This window comes from Euprymna scolopes, chromosome 3 (assembly GCF_053919585.1).
Source record: "Euprymna scolopes isolate OS-2025 chromosome 3, ASM5391958v1, whole genome shotgun sequence".
Lineage (NCBI taxonomy): Eukaryota > Metazoa > Mollusca > Cephalopoda > Sepiida > Sepiolidae > Euprymna > Euprymna scolopes.
In genome coordinates, this window is record NC_136484.1 from 190,094,710 (window position 1) to 190,116,082 (window position 21,373).

Here is a 21,373-nt window from a genome sequence, read left to right on the forward strand (position 1 = left end):
AAAATAAAACTCTCCTTAGAAACGGCATTTGTTCCCATTGGCTCTTAAACAGCATTCCTGTGAACATTTGCAGCTCTAAGTGCCGCGTTAGAATCACGTCGACTTAATATCACTGTGAGCACAAGTAAACGATTGATTCTCTTAAGAAAGCAAGTGTCATACAATAAAATTCAATGTCAGAAAATATAAGCTAAAGAATGAATGTTACGTTTGCCGTTCATTTTATATTCATTTTTGCCGTGTGTTATGGTCATAAATGAGATTATCTACTTCGCATCAAGCTAATACTTATTTAAAAGGGGAATTGAGTACCTTCAATTATAATTGACTTAGTATACAACATTAAGTGCGCTCTTACAACCAGCGTTTTTGTACCTCAGTTCATTGATGATTTGGAGTAAAACACTGTAGCATGGGGTTCGATTTTGGTCAAGTTCGTCGCACTGATACATGGAAGAATTAATATACGCACACACACATACACACACATATAGACACACACACATATATATATATATATCTACTATACATGCACACACATATTTAAATATATATATATGTATAAATATAATTATATATATATATGTGTGTGTGGGGGGGAGTGTATTAATATATAGTAATTCATCACGGTATCAGTGTGATAAGATTTGCCGATGCGTGGATCATCATAAAATAATTAGAACACTCTAATTAACGTTAAAATCATTTTCTTTAAATGGTTTAATTTCAATGATATTACTCGCGTCTGGCGGTGGCCAAAATGATTTTGTCTTTACAAATGGGGTTAGAAATTGCTTCGTTGACGTGTTCAAATCTTCAGACGGGCGTTAATCGGTACGCCATGCACTGATGATTCCGGAAAAAATAAAAAATTGTATGTAAGTATTTAATAATTATTATAGTAAATAATTATATATATATAAATATACTCAAATATATATATATATATATATATATACAGATAATATATATATATATATATATATATATATATATATATATATATATATATCGTATTATTCATTTAAAATACCGACAAGATGCAGTAATACTGGCCTCCTTGATAGCTCATAAAATAAACGTATTCAAATCTAATAAAGTAATATATTGGAAATAATTATAGTAACTTTATATTTCTTGTTGAATTCATTAAGTGCATATTATGATTTATTTCGAGGCATTACCTGCTATACCTTTTCTTCCTGGAAAATGTGTGTACATGAATCTGTATAAAAGTATATAGACTGTTCCACCTTTTACTGACTTGATTCTCAACTTCAATTATGCAAATTGGCCTAAAGTATACTAGCAATATGTGGTTGTCATTCGCATACACGTTGTATTTATTGTACAGTATATTAAAATTATTTTTATTATACTTCTTCGTTTGATATGTGTTGGGGGAATATCTGAAAAATATACTGCAGATAGTTAATTTCGTTTTTAATTGGTTATATATATATATATATATATATATATATATATATATATATATATATATATATGTATGTGTGCGTGTGTATATATATATATTTATATATATATATTGTTTGAATTAAAGTCGGTTAATTTAGCTCTTGTGCATAGATCATCGTATAACGATTTGATCACTGTATGACTGGCGTAAAAAACATTTTAATTTAAAATGTTTAAATTCAACGTTATTTCACGCGGGTAATTATAGCCGAATGGATACAGTCTTTGCTAACCGAGCCAGGAATGCCTCATGTTGCCGAGTTTTAATCGTTCGACTGGTATTAACGGTGACACCCTGCACTGAGGATTCCTGAAAGGATGAAACACTAGTGGCTGTAATTATTTAATTATTATGGTAAAAAAATATATGACAGCCCCTTTAAAAAATTCGTTTCTTATCGTTGAGCACTTTCAGTTGAATTAAAGTAAGTCAATTTAGCTCTTATGCATAGATTATCGCATAACGATTTGATCACTGTCTGACTGACATAATGAACATTTAAAGTTAAAATGTTTATATTCGACGTTATTTCAGACGGTTAATGGTAGCCGAATGGATACGGTCTTTGCTAATCGAGCCAGAGATGTCTGGTGTTGCCGAGTTCAAATCGTTCTACTGGTGTTAATCGTGACACCCTGCACTGAAGATTCCCGAAAGGTTGAAACATTAGTATCTGTAAGTATTTAATTATTATTATAGTAAAAGAATAATTATATAAGGAGGATAGAAGTACTTCTGTCGAAAGCGCTCGCGATTATGGATCCAACATATACAATTTCGAGAAAAACACAAAAAGGACTATTCGGAGATTAGAGAAGATATAAAGGAAAATTGTAAAACAGAATAATTCCGTGCTATTCAATAATATTTGTCTAAATGGGAAAATGCTGCCTAAATATCCACAATATATATATATATATATATATATATATATATATATATATATATATATATATATATATATATATATATTTTTTTATTTTTTGACGATAAAACGTGGGTCAAAAAATCAAACCCCGAAGACCCCTTTGACGTCGCGATGGGGGCGTATGACAGTGCGGATATCTGCGATCTGGTTGGACTTTTTCTACTGGAGACCATGAAATATAAATTCCCAGATCACTTTTTTGGATTATATAGAGATGATGGACTTTGCCTATCGCGTGACTACAATGGATGTGCACTAGACAGGCTTAGAAAAGACCTAACTGAATTTTTTAAGGAACTAGGCTTTAAAATAATAATACAGACAAATTTAGATAGAGTAGATTTTTTAGATGCCACTCTAGATCTCGAGAAGAAAATACACAAACCCTTTCACAAACTAAATGAAAAACTCATGTATATAAATAAGGGTTCATGCCACCCACCCACAGTGTTTAAAAATATGGTAGCGAACATTAGCCAAAGGATTTCACGGCTTTCTTCGAACGCTGAAGTGTTCGAGAAAGCAGCACCATATTATAATGACGCACTGCATCAAAGTGGGTTCAATGAAAACATAAAATTTCAACAAACCCAGAATAAAGAAAATATAAAACGAAAGAGGAAACGGAAAATAATCTGGTTCTTACCTCCGTTTTCATTGAACACTAAAACTAGAGTAGGGCATTGTTTTCTTAGCCTTCTAGACAAACATTTTCCAAGAACACATAGACTACATAAACTTTTTTAATAGAAACACGGTGAAAGTTAGTTACTCGACAGCTCCATCAATAAAGTCGATAATATCCAAAGAACCAAAAAAGATAGATAACGCAGGCTGCTCTTGCAGGACCAAAAATAGCTGTCCATTGGAAGGTAATTGTAAAGCTGAATCCCTTGTCTATGAGGCCACAGTAACGGAACAATCCACAAATATACCGGAAATATATATAGGTATGACAAAAGGCCAATTTAAACAAAGATATTATGCACATATGAGCTCCTTTAGAGCTAAAACAAGGATGAATACAGCATTAGCTACCCGCGTGTGGGAGCTTAAAGAAAAAAATACACCCTTTTCCATAAAATGGAGAAAAATAGAGCATAGACCAGCATACGTCCCGGAATTAAGTCAATGCTCACTCTGTAACGCAGAGAAATACTACATCCTCCGGTCCATTCATGACCCAAAAATAAAATGTTTAAATGTGAGGAGTGAAGCTTTGAAAAGTTGCATACATAGAAGGAAGGGGCTCCTAATAAATTGGATCAATGAAAAGAACAACACTTAGATGTTGTTTTTATATATATATATATATATAAGGAAAAAAAATTGTAAATACATAAATAATTAGTCGGTAAACTTGGATTTTAATCGCAATTATATTATAGATTTTTAATTAATGTCATATATATATATATATATATATATATATATATATATATATATATATATATATATATATATAAATAAAATAAATAAAAAAATTATATTTTATAAATGTAATTTATAATCTATTTCGAATTTAAAACTATAGAAAAATATAATAATGTTAATAAACTAGGGAAATCACTTAGGATAGATAAATACTCACTTCCCCAAACCTTGAAAGATTTGGGTTTTTAAAAAATAATTTTTAAACGTATTTCGAAATTTTTAAACGTGATTCGATATAATTAAAAATATATTTTTTAAAACTTTAAACGTATTTTTGGAAATTTTTAAATGTTCGATATAATTAAACGAATTTTTAAGTTTTTTACCGATACCAATACAGATTTTAAAGTTTTTATACATAAGGAAAGAGATTTTAAAATTAAATGGGGTTCAAATTAAAATCGATTCATATAAAAAAAACATTTTTTCGAAATTAGATCTTAAATTTAAATAATTCAAAGTTGAAAATTAGGTATTACATTACCCGATATATATATATATATATATATATATATATATATATATATATATATATATATATATATATATATATATATATATATATATAGATAAAAAAAAGGGGGGGGATTAAACAAAACGAGATTTGAACGTGGATTCGCGAGGTATATATACTTCACACTTCCGGTTATAAGATAGACGAATATTGGCTGAAGAGAGCTTGATAAGGATACCTTAAACGGGCCTTATTATCGGGCTTGAAACCGACGGTACCAATGACCTGTCTCAACTAACAACTTTCTGTACACAAAATATAAGTACGCTCTTAAAATTTGGATTTTCCTTTTAATTGAGCACTCTGCTGGAATTCTTTTTCCAAAAAAACTAATCATATATATATATATATATATATATTTGTGCAGCGGAAGATGACATGGATGCATCCTCGTTCAAAAGACTGGCATCTTATTGACTTCCTCATAACAAAACGGAAGCACATGTGGCTTCAAAATCACTCGCTCTTTCCACACTTCTTGCTATCTTTCAGATCACGCCCTTCTCAGAAGTAAACTGTCGATGCATATGCGAAGGCACATGGTTACAAGATCAACAGTCCCCAAACGCATTGATGTGCGGCCTCTTAAATCCAGGGAAAAGAGAACTGGGCTCTGCAATAAGCTTGATGAAAACCTTGAGGGTGTTGATGTAACTGATGATGTTGAATCTTCTTGGAATGCATTGCGAGAAGCAACTCACGCTGTAGCAGTAGAAGTCCTTGGAATACCGAAAAGAAAACACCAGGATTGGTTTGACGAAAGTGACGATAAAGTTAAAGCACTGATTAACCAAATGCACTCATCTCACAAATGTTTGATTGAGGACAAAAACTCAACAGTGAAGCACACGGCCTACAAAAAGTGTGAAGGTGAGGTACAACGAGCTCTCCGACCTATGAAAGAACAATGGTGGTACAATAAGGCAATTGCACTGCAGGGAGATGCTGACAGCAAGAACACGAAATCCTTTTATGATAGTCTGAAAGAGGTATTTGGTCCTCAGAAAAGTGGTGATTCCCCATTAAGCACAGCCCATTGAGAAGCATTGCTGACTGATAAATCAGATATTCTCAATCGTTGGAAGGAGCACTTTGAACCTGTCTTAAACACCTCATCTGTCATTGACGACGATGTCGTGCCCTCTATTCCTCAGAATCCAGATATTCCAGAATTGTCATTGGAACCTGCTTATCAGGAGGTTCGGGAATCCATCAATCAAATTGCTTCTGGCAAGTCCCCATCACCAAAGGATTCAGTTTCGCCTGAAGTGTACAAGCATGGTGGGCATGTGCTGGTAAAAAAGCTCCATGCTCTCTTTGTAAATATATGGAAAGCAGGCCGAGTTCCACAGGACTACAAAGATGCATGCATCAAACATCTCTACAAAAATAAGGGAGTCAAGAATGTCTGTGACAACCATCGGGGGATATCTCTGCTTTCAATTGCAGGAAAGATTCTGGCTAGGCTCATTCTAAACTGAATCATAAATCGTCTTGTTGATAAGGTGTATCCAGAGTCCCAGTGTGGGTTTCGGCCGGGTCGCGGCACCATTGACATGATATTTTCCTTACATCAGGTGGCAGAAAAGGTCCGTGAGAAAAATAAGGAATTGTATATGGTGTTTGTTGACCTGACGAAAGTCGTCGACACTGAATCGCCATGCTTTTGGCAAGTTTAAAGAAGGCTTGGTATTCCAGAAAACATGCTGAACGTGATCATTTCCTTTCACGAGGGGATGAAGGCCTATATTGTCTCAGATGGTATGATGTCTGATCGTTTGATGTAACGAATGGGACCAAACAGGGATGTGTAATTGCGCCAGTCCTCTTTGCGATCTTCTTTTCACTAATGCTGAAACATGCATTTGATGATTTGGATACTGGTGTCAAGTTTCAATTTCGGTCATCCGGTGGCTTACTTAACCATCAACGGTTTAAGGCCAAGACTCTTCTTCGCACCGAAATTATTAGCGACTTGCTCTTCGCTGACGATGCCGCACTGGTAGCCACATCCTTTGAGGAAGCCCAGGTTCTTCTTGATCGATTTTCAGCTGCGTGCAAAGCCTTTGACCTGACAATTAGCATAAGGAAGTCTGAGGTAGTGCATCAGCCACGCCCTACTCCAACACAAGTTGAAGGCGTAAAGCAAAATCCACCAGATTTCCTGCGCGCAAGCTGAAAGTCGACGGTCATGATATCAATTATGTCAAGTCCTTTCCTTACCTTGGTAGCAAGGTGAAACAGGGGGGTTCTCTTGATGATGAAATTGTCAACAGGATTGATAAGGCCACTTCTGCCTTTGGAAATCTTCGCCATCGCTTGTGGAACGAAAGGGGTATTCGACTAGACACAAAAATGCTTGTCTACCGTGCTGTTGTTCTTTCCATTCTTCTTTATAGATCTGAGTCATTCACCCCATACAGACATCACATTAATCAGCAGGACGTTTTCCACAAAAGCTGTCTACGCTCCATATGTGGTTTTAGCCTCCGCGACAAGGTATCAAATGCCGAATTATTCACAAAATGCAAAATATCTGGCATTGAATCATTCCTTATTCAATCGCAATTGCGGTGGGCTGGTCATGTATTGAGGATGCCCGATGACAGAATTCCAAAAATTGCGATGTACAGTCAATTTGAGGGTGGTAAAAGAATTGTCGGGCATCCTTGGCTTAGGTACAAGGACAAGTTGAAGAGTAAACTGTCTGCAGTGAACCTACCATACAGGAGTCTTGAAGATGAGGTGAATGACCGAAAAGGATGGAGATCAAGGTGTTTTAAAGGTTTCCAGAGGTTTCAATTTGAAAACATAAGGCAACTGAAAGAAAACAGAGTATGAGCAAAACGACTAGCAACCGCACCAATATCTGCAGCGTTAAATTCACATTCATGTTCTATTTGTGGCCTTGTTTGCAAGTCCCTTGCTGGACTAACAAGTCCTCAGAGGCAAAAGCATAAAGAAGTTTTATAAATATGGGTTGTCCGAACCTCATGCGTCGAAATCGACGGGAGAGTCCATCATTTATTTATTTATTTATTTATATATTTATTTATATATATATATATATATATCTGCGTGTGTATATGTGTGTGCAGGTTTCTGAAATAAGTTTTTTTACGCGCCTTGCATAACATGTTCATGTTTAATTCCTGTATATTACCAACCGATATACCTACACACACACACACACACACATATATATATATATATATATATATATATATATATATATATATATATATACGAATTGCTTGTTCCTGATCCTTTGATTTCCATCATATTCTTTTTTTTTTTTGCATAAGAAATATTCTGTTTCTCATCAATTACTGCGAAATCTTGTACGAGTGTAAAAAATAGCAACATGCAGTTTGACTATATTTATTTATTTAATTATATTTTATATGTGTCGGTTCAAAATAAAAACAAGTCGGGAAAACAGCAGAAAATTACATGAAAACATGGTTAAAGCCATTTTTCAAAATCTTTTTTCTGCAGAAAATCAATGGAAATCGATAAAATTTGTTTTCGAAACATTGTAAACAGGAAGAAAACAAGCTTTTTTACACATTAAACAACATCTGCGAATCACATGGCGCAACAACAAACTTGCACATTTCTATGAGGGTTAGACTTTAATATTATATCTGCGATTAAATTAGTATTTTTTTCAAATATGTCTTTCGTTTAGACATGTCATATTAAATAATACATTGCCATTGATGATATGTTATATACAACATCAGTCATGAAAATGAATTAATCGACTTGATGCACGGAGTAAATTTAATTACATATGATAATCGAAAAAATTAGCTACATCGTAAAAATGTCATAGCTATATGTAGGAAGAAAAAATCTAGAGTGTTCTCAATGTATAGTTCTTGATAAAACGCTACTGAAAAGAAAGGATATTATTATAACGTATTAACACATCGATTTCATGGAGACTGGTAGACTAACGAGTCAACTAGCTAGAAAAATGTCAGACAATTCTAAAATACTGAGATTAGATATATAATATGACTGAGAAAAACATTTTAGAAAAAGAGGAAACGGCGAGTGTGCTCAAACTGGGTATACGCCATGGAATTTTATCATGAACACTTAAATGAGGCTAATATCAAATAGCCCAACCATTAAAACACTTATCCGTACGTATGTGTGATAATAGATTTCTTAAATATATTGTGGATTATTATTCTTATCTTTTCACGTTGTTATTTCACAACGTTTCGGCCAACTATTCCTCTGGCTTTCGTCAGGTGGTAACCACGACAGGATAGGAACTCTGAATCTCCTAACTGCATTCTCAGCAATTACTGCCTTCCATAGTTGTTGTCGTCTCACAAGCTGTTTGGCCAAGTAAGCCTCTGGCCGGCTTTGGGCAGGATTGGAACCGCTATCTTCAGAGAATACTCACCTCATTCAACGTCTCTATCCTGAAGAGAAGAAAGTGTAATACATCTGATGTATTAAGTTCATTAATTATATCATGAGAAACCAATATTAATCATTTTGAATGTGTATTTCCAATAAATAGCCAGGATGCCTATGATAATCCAAGGACGAAATGGGCATTCGTTTGATTAAGATCTACAAAAAAGCCTAATCGAGATTAAAGGAAACTAGATTTACGCATTAAAATCTCAAGGAGATCGGAGATAAAAACATCGCATATAAAGAGCCGTGTCACAAGCATAAATGTTAAATGTTAATCTTGAAACATTATTCTCGTGCATATTATTGATATGAGAATAAACAGATGTTGCTCTAGGATACAGCTTTGTGAAAGTGTATTATTCATAAAATATACAATAGTGAACACCATACAGATTTATCTGCAAAAGTACACCTGAATAGAAATAACTAATAATGTCAAAAACCTAAATAATAATACCATAACCTTACAGTTGTGGACAAGACAAGTACGTAGAATTCCCTCGAGCGCACTCGATATTTCAAGCACAATGATTTTCCCTCTCAGGAACTATCGAAATTCCAATAGATCTGCACAATAATAACAGTCACATGAGCAATGGTTACACAAAAACTACGAGCGGTATAATTCAGATAACTAAGAAGCTTAGAATATTTAGAAACTTAACAATCTTGTCGATGAGAAAACTTTCTCAACCGTTTCCAATAACTAGAGGATGACTTACATGACGATGCCAAATTTTGTAACATATATTATTAAAGATAGAAACAACAAAGAAACGTGACTGCTACAAAAATGTTATTATTTCCGAGATGACAGTAGAAACGGCAGCATAAATTTTAAGATATTGAATCGGGCTCGGAAGTCTTACACTCTTAAAAATAAGAGTTTGCAACTACCTGTGAAATTATATTGACAGGGTTAGATCAACCACCAATTTTCCAAATTTCCTGAAGCAAGAAAATCATCAAGAATGTATTTTCAGAAAAAAATGCAAAAGATCTAATTAAATAGTATAATATTTTATTTTAAATAAATTCTTAATTGTTGTAAACAATGTCCAAATTCAAACAGTTTCCCCATTTATACATAGTATTTTCTGACGGAGAGATTTGCAAAACAATAGACAACAGTTTTTTTTAGACCGTATTAATTGTTTTCATGGATACTGCCTCGATCGGCGTAATTGTTTATAATCGATAGTGAGTATGTGTCCACCATAATAACGTTTAGCGCGTCATTAAAATACGATCCAATTGTAATTAATGGTAAAATAACAGATTGTTTTTAGTTTACACATTCCGGTAACCGGTTGGAAAATATATGCGGTGTTTATTAGTTTTAAATAATGTAATGTATAAAAACACTTTCACTTGTTTAAATAATTACAATATAAGCAAGACATAATTGTAGCAAAATCGCGGGCAAGAGCATTGTGATAAAATTTATTTCGCAATCCGAATCTTGGGAAATGATCGTTTTCCAACACTGTGATAAAGTGAAAGGACTTGTATAGATTATAGATGAATATATTTTAATCGTATAAGTAACATTTTCGCATGACAGACAACACGGCAGTGTGTACCAGTAAACGTACAAATCAAATTATGTTTGATCATGAATTCTTATTTTATCTTCCGTTTTTTTTTAATGCGCGGACGCGGGAAGTTTACGTTTAGGGCCACACATTTTAGTTATGTTGGCGCCATCGTAGAGATATTCTTCTTTGTATACAGGACGGTTATGATGTAAGAATGCGTATATCTACGATATGTTATTGTTGTTCTTTTAAGCTTAGAATTGGATATAGGAGCGTACGTGTGTTCAAATTTGTTGAGAGAAATTGAGTGACAAATAATTCACATATGCATATAAATGATAACACGCACACACACGCACAGAGATACACACACACATGTATATATATATATATATATATATATATATATATATATATATAAAATTGTATAAACAAACAAGGCCCATTGGGAACCCACGCGTCAATGATGAAATGTCCCAAATAGTCAACGGTTATTCTGGTCACCCAGAACAACTTCCAGGACACGGCTGTTTAGTCTGATCGTCTACATAGAGACAGCGTTTTATGAGTGTTTCAGATTATTTTGTTTAGGAAAAAAGAAAATCCGACAATCAAAAGAGACAGGTTGAACGGAAGACACATTGTGTTTGTTACTGCTGAGCCGCGGTTCACAGCCCTCTTTCTAATGTCGAGGTTTTTATTCACCCTGATAGATGTGTCCGAATATATAACACCCGATCTAATAGAAACCCAAACTCCTTCTGAGAAGCAATGCTTAAAAACTCCAGTAGTTGCCATACTTTTTTAATAAACCTACGCAGTTCTAATATAATACAACAGTACATAATTAATGTAAAGGTAGTTGAAATTAAATCATTTCAGATTAAACAGTCAAAATATGTCAAATCGTCTGCAACCGATATCGCTTAGTTCTAATATAATACTTCTGCGCAAGATAAATGTATATGCGGTTAAAACGAAATCACTTCAATGTCAACAGTTATGCATGTCGTATCATCTGATGAAACGGTCATCCATAATTCTAGATACATTTTTCTATATCGTAAACGTTTTAGATTGAAAGCTTATACCCACAATTAGGTTTATTTGGCTTTTTTCTTTCTTTTCTTTCTAGGATATCACAAACAATCTTCAGAGGTAGATGTAGGTGGGGGCCTTTTTTTTTTTGGAAATATGTCAGTAGTGAGGAATTTCACGCCACGTACTAATCTATTCTCTTTTTTGTTGATGCAAAATACGATATGTGATGAAAATGTTAATCAGCTTACAAACGAAGTATTAACGGCAGCGTCTCAAAGTCGGCGTAATTTAGACGCGGGCATGTTCGTTTTGGGTTCAGCTCGCTGTACGCTAAATTCTCCCAATTTTAATGCTCAGCTGCCCTCAATTGGCCCCTAACTAAAAAAAAAATTAAAAAACCGCAAGTTCCGAAGCTTATATAATGAAGGGGATGAGTGGGAAGGGATCTTTACGGCATTGCTCATTATCTTCTGATTGGTTTCGTACATAATCGCGCATCGAAGTTAATTTCCATTGACCTTATCACCACACTGAGAGTCCTTGGACGTTGACCTCGGGGTTAGATACACCTGCTGGAATTATCAATACTCTTCTCTCGAAATCAATTGTTTATCTTGTCAAACAATATTATTGTGTATTGTTATCAAATCAAAATCCGTAAACTAAAGTTATTTTGTTAGTTTTGTACCGTCCCCAACAAAATAAATCGTGTCAGCAAATATACCGGCTTTTATCCGGGTTTGTTCGCATCATAAAATATGTACTGTTATTCTATTATAACCGTTAATTATATATATTGAGATTACCACAAATAGTTCGGTCACACTATGCAGTTTCTTTAAATCGACGTTTCTAATGTATAAGTAGATCTGTATGAAAATATATTAGAATAAAATTGAAAATTGCAAACTGGAGAGCACCAGGTTACTACTTAATATCTGCATATCGGTTTAAGAAGTTTACAACGAAACATAAAAGAATGATTCCGAATCTGAAAAGATATCGACAACGATGACGTTCTAGAATGGATAACCAAAGGCGTAATCACACTGGCGCAAAATAACTCATAAAAAGAAAATATCTCAAGTAACTAAATAATATAAATAAAGCCTTTGATAGGGTATGGCATAAAGGTTTACTTCATAAGATCGCTAGCTATGGTATAGCTGGAAAAGTCTTCTCAATTATTAAATCATTTCTTTCTGATAGATTCATAAGAGTAGTAGTTGAGGGGCAAAAATCAGAAGCTCACAATATTAATGCCGGTGTCCCTCAGGGATCCATCCTGGGCCCAACTCTTTTCCTGATCTACATTAATGATCTTCCAAATCATATCCTTACATCATTTGTAGACATTTATGCTGACGACACTACCATTTATGGTACCACATCTAAGACAGTAAACGAGCAAGTTCTCTCCAATTCTCTCTCCTCTGATCTTGAGCACGTAGTACAATGGGGAAAGGAGTGGCTGGTTACTTTTAATGCATCTAAAACCAAGCTTCTCTCTTTACATCATCAACATTCTAATCCACATTTGTCATCAATTGAAATGAATGGCTCTCGTCTTCAGGAGGCCTCAAGTTTTGACAAGCTTCTGGGCTTGACCATTACTCCTGATCTTAAATGGAACACATATATCAAATCTGTTGCCAAGGCCGCTGGAAAAATGGTGGGATCTTTCTATCGATCCAGTAGATATCTCACTGCTGATGCTATTCTCTATCTATATAAGAGCCAGGTACGTCCAAGGATGGAATACTGTTGCCACATCTGGGCAGGAGCTGCTAGAAAGAACTTGTCCTGCCTTGATAGAGTTCAAAATAGACTTCGTAGCCTCGTAGGAGATGTCCTTTTCTCCTCCTTGCAACCTCTATCTCACAGAAGAGATGTTGCGAGTTTGTCTCTGATGTATCGTTATTTTCATGGAAAGTGTTCAACTGAGCTTCAATCTATGGTCCCCCCTCGCCAAACTTTCACAAGAAACACTCGTCTAGCTGTAAACACTATCAATAATTTCCCCCACTCTTTATCTGTGCCTAAACCTAACCGTAGATTCCATGAACAAAGCTTCTTTCTTAGAACTGCACGCCTGTGGAATTGTCTTCCGTTTTCCTGCTTTCCGGCTGACTACAATATGGTTTTGTTCAAGTCTAAAGTAAATAGGTTCTTGATGAGCCGTTCCGTGTAAGTTATTAAATTTACCAAATTTTCATTACTAATGATTACTAAATTGACCAACTTCTACTGTACACTCTTTAACCCTTATCCTTGAGTGGCCTCTGGGCCTTGATAATGTGGTGATGCCTTTGTAAAAAAAAAAAAAAAAAAAAAAAAAAAAACTATACTTACAACATGTTTAATATAACATGGAAAATACTAAAAGCATAACTGAGGAAATAAATTAATGATTCTCCACATAATCGCGGACTACGCCCTGAGAAACAGAAAGAAAATGTTAAAGGAAATAAAGGAACACATGGCCTATTATTATACATAGGCCAAAGAATTCTGAAGGGGCAAAAAGTAGTAAAAAGTATATAACAGTCGCATGCTCCACTAGAAAAATTCGTATGACGGTCACAAAAGCGTGTTTAATGGAATGTCTGAGAATGGACAAAACACAAGGTAAGATTATCGACTTCACAGAAAATTCAATGAGAACATTATAACTTAAACTGAAACCTGATGGGCAATACATAGGTGAGATAATAATGCAAATATCAATTTTCCAATATTATTCCGTCACCCATAACAATACACTAAGCACGTGTCAAGTCAGATACAAGTTCACTACTACAGGTGAAAGAATAGCCACGAAAGGTACAAGGATGACTTGAAACTTTTTGTAGAAAAAAGAAGGAAATAAGAAGAGGAAAATAAGCACAACCAGAATCTGAATTGAATCCGGTATTGAAAGGCGAATGTTGTGGATTATAAGAAGGAAAATAGAAGCCACTGAAAGTATTGAACTAATGAACAAAAATGGGGTAGGGAACCAGTTGAACTTTACACTTTCAAATATTTGAGAGTTCCGAGCAACAGAAAATAAAAGGTAAATTTAGGGGAAACCCCCAGAAGGACAAGAATCTCGTCAAAACTTAAGAAAATAGTAAAGACCATATTTATATATATAAAATCAATTAGTTTGGGTGAGTTCCTTCCTCATAGGTTCCGAAACAGCTGAGTCTATCTTTTGCGCATTTCAGACAAAGGTGAGTTATATGGCTGGCGGTGTTCTTAGATATTTTGTGTATAAAAAATCATTAAATAAGTATAAAAAATCGAAAACAAATCCAATCCTTAAATCGTCTTTTATCTGATAAAAAAGAAACAATTTTTACAGGAAAATATTTCACATTACACTGACAATAATAAAATTTTAACAAATATAAAAGAATGACATCCGATAATATAGCTCAGTGATAGACTGTAGATAGAATCATCCTCCGTTCAAGCCCGGTTGTGCATCACCATTTTAATTTTTCATCATGGATTCAATTTATGATTAAAATACCATTTAAACTCGCCGCAAGTCATTTCTACCTTTGCATATTTAAAACTAAACGTTGATCCGCTACACCCTGCTGTAAGGTGCGCAATTAACCTCGAGGCTCCATCACAAATCCGGCATTCTGTATCAGCTTCCTCCCAAACAAACACTTTTTTGGTCAGTCGTATCCTTAATGCCTGCTCGTGTGCAAATAATAATAATAATAATAATAATAATAATAATAATAATAATAATAATAATAATAATAATAATAATAATTCTGATTTCGGTTATGAAAGTCTCTCTGGTAGGGGTGGGATTAATTTACAGAGGATTTCCCTTAACCCCGGCTTCAAACCAGGAACTTCAAAGATCAAAACATCGATGATTTGAAGTTTTATCAATTCCCCTTCCAGATAACTTGATACTATTCCTAGTGTACTTACTACGGCAGGGATTATTTGCGTTTAACCCCGTGTATACGCCTTATCCCCAAGACCAATGGAGCATAATTGCTCCACTTCTCATTCTCATTCTCTCTCACATTCCTGTCACCGGTTACTTAGAAGTCTACAATCTGCCAGTTTTTTTGAGGCCTTGTCAATGACGACCAAATCCAGACGATTATGTTCCAATTGCTTCGCGTTATGACACTTTTGTCCCACCATACCTCTATCTTGCTATAATCACTTGTTCTCACTTCATCAGGCACCTCCTCAAACCATTTTCAAGAACACTTCACGCCAACCCACTTACACACCTCCCAATATATCCGGAGTCCCGTGTCTTTTGCGGTACTCTCTCTCTCTCTGGGCAAGTCCACTATACCCTGCTGCAAGGTGCGCAATTGACTCTGAGGTCTTACCACAAATCCGGCATTCTGCAGCAACTTCTTCTCCTAGAACCACTTATTTGAACAATCGTGCTCCTAATGCCCGCTCTTGTGCTGCACAAACAAAAGCTTCAATACTCTTAGTCAGATACCCACCTCTAAGCCATTGCCATGATCTTTCATAACTTACTTCTGCTATATCCTGTAAGAACCTTATACGCATTTCCGTCCATGCAAATTCTTCCTAGGCAGTTTCTCTGCCCTTTTTCTATCACTACGTTTCACATAATCAGACTTTGTCTCACATACCTCTACTTCATTGGCCACAACCTTAAGCATCAACTCTTCACTTCTAACCACATGTACTTCAACGGTTCTAACACAATCTTTTATATTTTTCGACCCTCTTCCACCACCTTTACTCTTGTGATACAGCCTTGTTATGCTACTTCGAATGTGAAATATACCAAACATTGTTAAAACTTTTCTTGTGTTGATATCCATGGCATGTAAATCCTTGTCAGGTCATTCTAAAATTCCCGCACTTTATCTCATAACATTGACTGCCCATGCATTTACTGCTTTCATTAGATTTCCTCCATACAGTTTCGACTTTGCAATTAGTTTCACTCTTCTAAGATACTCCTTCCTGACTTTTTCGTTCATTTCTCTTTTCATGATGCCTACACCCTCCAACAGTCCCAACTACTTATATCCTATATCTTGTATTTCTTTCATGATCTCTCTATTTGGCAGCACTATTCCATTCGAATCAACCTTTACTCCTCTTTTCTTCACCTGCACCGCACATTTACTAATCACAAACTCTATTCCAACGTCTTGTGAGTATGTCCCCACAAGTTATACCACTCTCTCCATTTCCTTTTCATTTCTACCGAATATTTTCAAATCCATAAACAGGCGTTGAGGCTATCCAAATTTATACCCCAGCTTTTCTCTCTTCAAGAGGATGATACAGTGACATCATTATCGTTACAAAAAGAAGTGGCGACAACGAATCTCCTTGAAATATCCCACGTTTAATGCCAACCAACCCCGTCTCCTGTCTGTTTGCTGTCAGCACCGTTTCTATTGAGCTATACCTGTCTCCAAAAGCCCTACCACATTCTCAGCAACCTTCATCAATAGTGGTTCAGGTATCCATGAATGAGGAACCATGTCATAAGCCTTTCTGTAATCGGCCATGCTACGCACAGATTTCTCTTCTTCTTCTTCTTCTTCTTCTTCTTCTTCTTCTTCTTCTTCTTCTTCTTCTTCTTCGCATCCTGCATTATTGTGTTATCAATTATTAGTTGCTCTTTAGTACCTCTCGAGCCTTTCCGGCACCCCTTTTGTTCCTCAGGAAAATATCATTACTCTCTAGATGTTCATGGATTATTTCCGCAAATATTCCAGTCAACAGTGTCCACATAAATGTCAGACATGTAATTGGTCTATAATTATTTGCATCTGTTCCTTTTGCAGGATCTTTCCTAATCAGTGTTGTTCTTCCCTTCACAAGCCAACTAGGGATAACTCCCGACTCTACAACCCTTTGCAGAGCAGCAGCTATAAGTGGATAAAAGCATGAAAACTGCTTAAACAATAATAATAATAACATTAATAATAATAATAATAATAATAATAATAATAATAATAATACTCTATTTTTATTTATTTATGTATGTATTTATTTAATTTTATGTTTGGAGCTTTTTACCAGCTGTCTATATCTTCTTCTTTTAAATTTTTATTTATATTTGATATATACCTGAGCAATTAGATTGGGTTGACCTTCTTCTAATGGGTTGAGGGTACCGGATTGACAGTTCATGGCTGCTGTTCCCGACTGGTAGTACAGAGGCTCTAACTCTTTGGTAGAGCTTAGACCGGCTGCTCCATCAACAGTTTAATAATATCGGTGTGTTTGTAGTGCCATGACGCGCATGGAAATGGACCCTGCACTCATCCCCGGTGGGTTTTCCTGAGGCCACAATCCTTTGGAAAAAGTCAGCTGATGGTCTACTTGTGATGCATGTCTAATGCTCTGCATAACCTCTTGTTTAGCTCCCCCTTACCTAAACCGAAACACTTAAAAATATGACAACAGTACAATCTAAAAATAAGCTTAAACCAGGCTTAGGGACAAACAAATTCAACTTGGAACTCCCTTGAGGCTTGCATTCACAAATATCCGTGGGCTTAGAACTAATTTAGCTGATGTTGAAGCATTTCGTATAAAAACTACCCCGGATATCTTAGCACTAAGTGAGACTAACCTACACTCCTCCATCCCCTCTAACCACTTTAAGATGCCTGGATATCTCCCACTCTGCCGTAAGGACTCTGACAGACACATGCACGGACTTGGAATTTACATTCGTAATACCCTCCCCCGGACTAGACAAACGTAGATAAGGTAAATAAATTCTGGAGACAATTTATAACAGTTTTTGTTGATATGCCCTTACATGGATAGACAAAAGGATAGCGTGAATATTCATCTACAATCACGAGTAGGTATTTGAGATTATTCGTAGATGGTTTCGGTCCCATGAAATCTATTGAAAGACGTTCAAAGGGGGATCGAGAATGGATTAATCGACCTGATGGGGGTTTGAAGGACCTTGGTTTTAGTTCAGCACATATTTGACATTCAGCGCAGGTGCGCTTAGCATCTTCCATGGAGGATGGTAGATTCTTCTGCCTCACAAAGTGATAGAGTCTCGCTACTCCAGGATGACAAAGTGCTGCGTGCAGGTCCTTTATTGATAATGAGCGCGAAGCAGAGCATGATCAAGAAAGGGTATCTGCAGAGTTATTAAGAGAACCTGGTCTATATACTATCTCATAAGAATAGTTTGAAAGTTCAAGTCTCCACCGAAACAGCTTATCGTTTTTAATACGATTTGGTGTCTGCGTGTTGAACATAAATGATGCAGCCTGTTGTTCAGTAATAATGGTAAAGTGTCGACCGAGTAAGAGGTCACGCCATTTACGCACAGATTCTACAATGGCTGCCGATTAACGTTCCACTTCTGAATGTCGACGCTCTGACTGCGTTAGGGTTCTGGAAAAATATGCTACTGGACGTCCATTCTGGGAAAGGCAGGCTGCTAATGCTGTAGCAGATACATCAGTTTCTATCGTAAAAGGAACTTCATCCTCAATGGCTGCAACCGAAGCCTTACAAATTTCATCTTGCATGGCTTGAAATTGATTTTTGAGTTTCTCAGTGATATGAAAGGACGTAATGTTTAATAAAGGTGAAATCCGATCTGAAAAATTCTCTATCCATGGTGAATAGTATGAGAAGAGACCTAGAGCCCGCCTGAGTGACTTACTGCAGTCTGGAATCCGTAATTCTTTTAGTGGTGTAAGTCTGTCTGGATCAGGACTGATTGTTCCATTTTCCAATAAGTGCCCTAGAAACTTGAATTTGGTTATACCATATTCATATTTTACAGGGTTTAGTTGACATTTTAAGACAGTTGATAACCTTTCTAAAAGCTTACATATTTTCGTTTAATTTTTATTAGTTTTTCCTCCGATGACAATGTCATTAATGCAGGTGAATGTACCTTGGAGTTCATGTTCTTGAATCAGATTATGCATAATACGTTGAAACACAGCTACTGTGTTCGTTAGCCCAAAAGGTAACCTAGAAAACTCGTATAGTCCTCCGCCAGTTTCAAATGCTGTGTAAATATTCTCGTCTCTACGCATAGGGCATTGATAATATGCAGACTTCAGGCCCAACTTATTGAAAATTTTGTACTGTGATAGTTGGCGTATGACATCCGAAATTTTGGGAAGCGGAAAAGCATCCAAAAGTGTACACCGATTTATAGTTGCAGAATAGTCAACGACCATGCAACGCTTATGTCTTTCATTTTTAGTTACTTGTACTTGGGCTCTCCATGGGGAATTCGATTTGATTATGATACCTTCTTTTAATAATTTTTGTATCTCATTCTGGATAAATTCGCAGTCCGATGCTCAGTAGTTTCTGCTTTTTGTTGCGATGGGTTTACAATTCTTTGCTAAATTAGCAAAAAGAGACGGTGGCTCGATTTTCATCTGAGTGACGTTACAAATCTGTAAAGATGGTATCTTTCCGTTATAACGGAATTCCACCCGGTTATGCAATTGCATGAACTCTTGTCCTAGTTTAATTGGAGCACACAAGTTGGGAAGGATAGATAGACGCATATTAGTGTAAATTTTTCCATTAACAGCGATGGACGCAACACAGTGTCCGTGAGATTCGAGGAAGCCATGCTTACCGTATCATTAGAAGGTAATATACTAAGGCCGAGTGATCTCACGATGTTCATTCGTATAAAGTTATGAGTGCTTCCACTGTCTACCATAGCTTTCAAACAGGTACTATTAATTGTTGCATTTACTACAGAATATTGTGTGCATGGAGTGCATTGGGATGACGCAGTGGGGCAATATATGCAGAACTAGTCCTGGTATTATAAGTTGTTTGTTTTATTTTAGATCGGCAGACTTTAGAGAAGTGGCCTCTCTTTCCACATTACAGCCAGTCAGCATTCTGAGCTGGGCAAATATTTCGAGAATGATTTTATCGTCCACAGAATTGGCATCTGGCGAAGTGAGTCGCCTGATTATTTCTGGAAACAGCAGCACATTCATTAGTTAGTTCCAAACTAGAGTTATTTTCAGATTCATCTGCATGCATAGATGCCTTTGCTACAATTGATGTGTAATAAGCTGCTGCATTATGTTGGACCATTTCTAGACTTCATGCAGTTGCTACAGCATGATCTAGGTTAATTTCAAAACTTTCAAGTAATCTCTGCCTAATAGTTGAGGAAGTGAGACCTGTGATAAATGCGTCACGTATCGCTAGCTCCGCATGTTGAGAGCCAGTAACATCTTCAAATTTACAATCCTTAGAAAGATTATTTAGTTTTAGGAGAAACTGATCAATAGATTCACCTTCATTTTGTTTCCTAGTGGCGAGAAGGTGACGAGCAAACACAGAATTTACCGGTTTTACATAGGTTGCTTGAAGGATGCTAATAGCCCTCTCGAATGTTGAACAGTGAGATATAAGAGAATAGACTTTCGATGAGATGAAATTAATCAGAACACTTTACTTATTCGGAGGATTTTGAGGATGAGCGACTGTGAGAGGGTCGATGCAGTTTTTTTTGAGGATGAGCGACTGTAAGAGAGTCGATGCAGTTGATGAGGGTACGATACCAATGATTCCATTCGTCAGCGGTTGTATCTGACGATCCTTCGAATTTACCAGTTCTCAGTATAGCATCCATTGTTGCTGTTAATTTTTAATTTTATGTTGAATAAATTGTAATGAAAAATAAAGACCTTTTAAGATATTAGAAAGGTTTTAATCAACATAAAATTCAGCAGGTCCAACAACATGGTCGGTAACGAACGACTAAGCTGGGAAAAGGCGCCAATTTCGTTCTATTTGTAAACATCTGGTGCGCATGCGCACTAGCGCTCTAAACTCACAACAATGGGCTTGGTTTATGTGTATACCTGGCTCAAAACTGGCCCGATTTGCCTAACCCTCTCTTCCCAATCTAAATTAAATAAAACGTAACAAAATAAAATAACAACCCCTACACATACGATTAAACCAAAAAACTACCCAAACAAAACACATTCACCTTC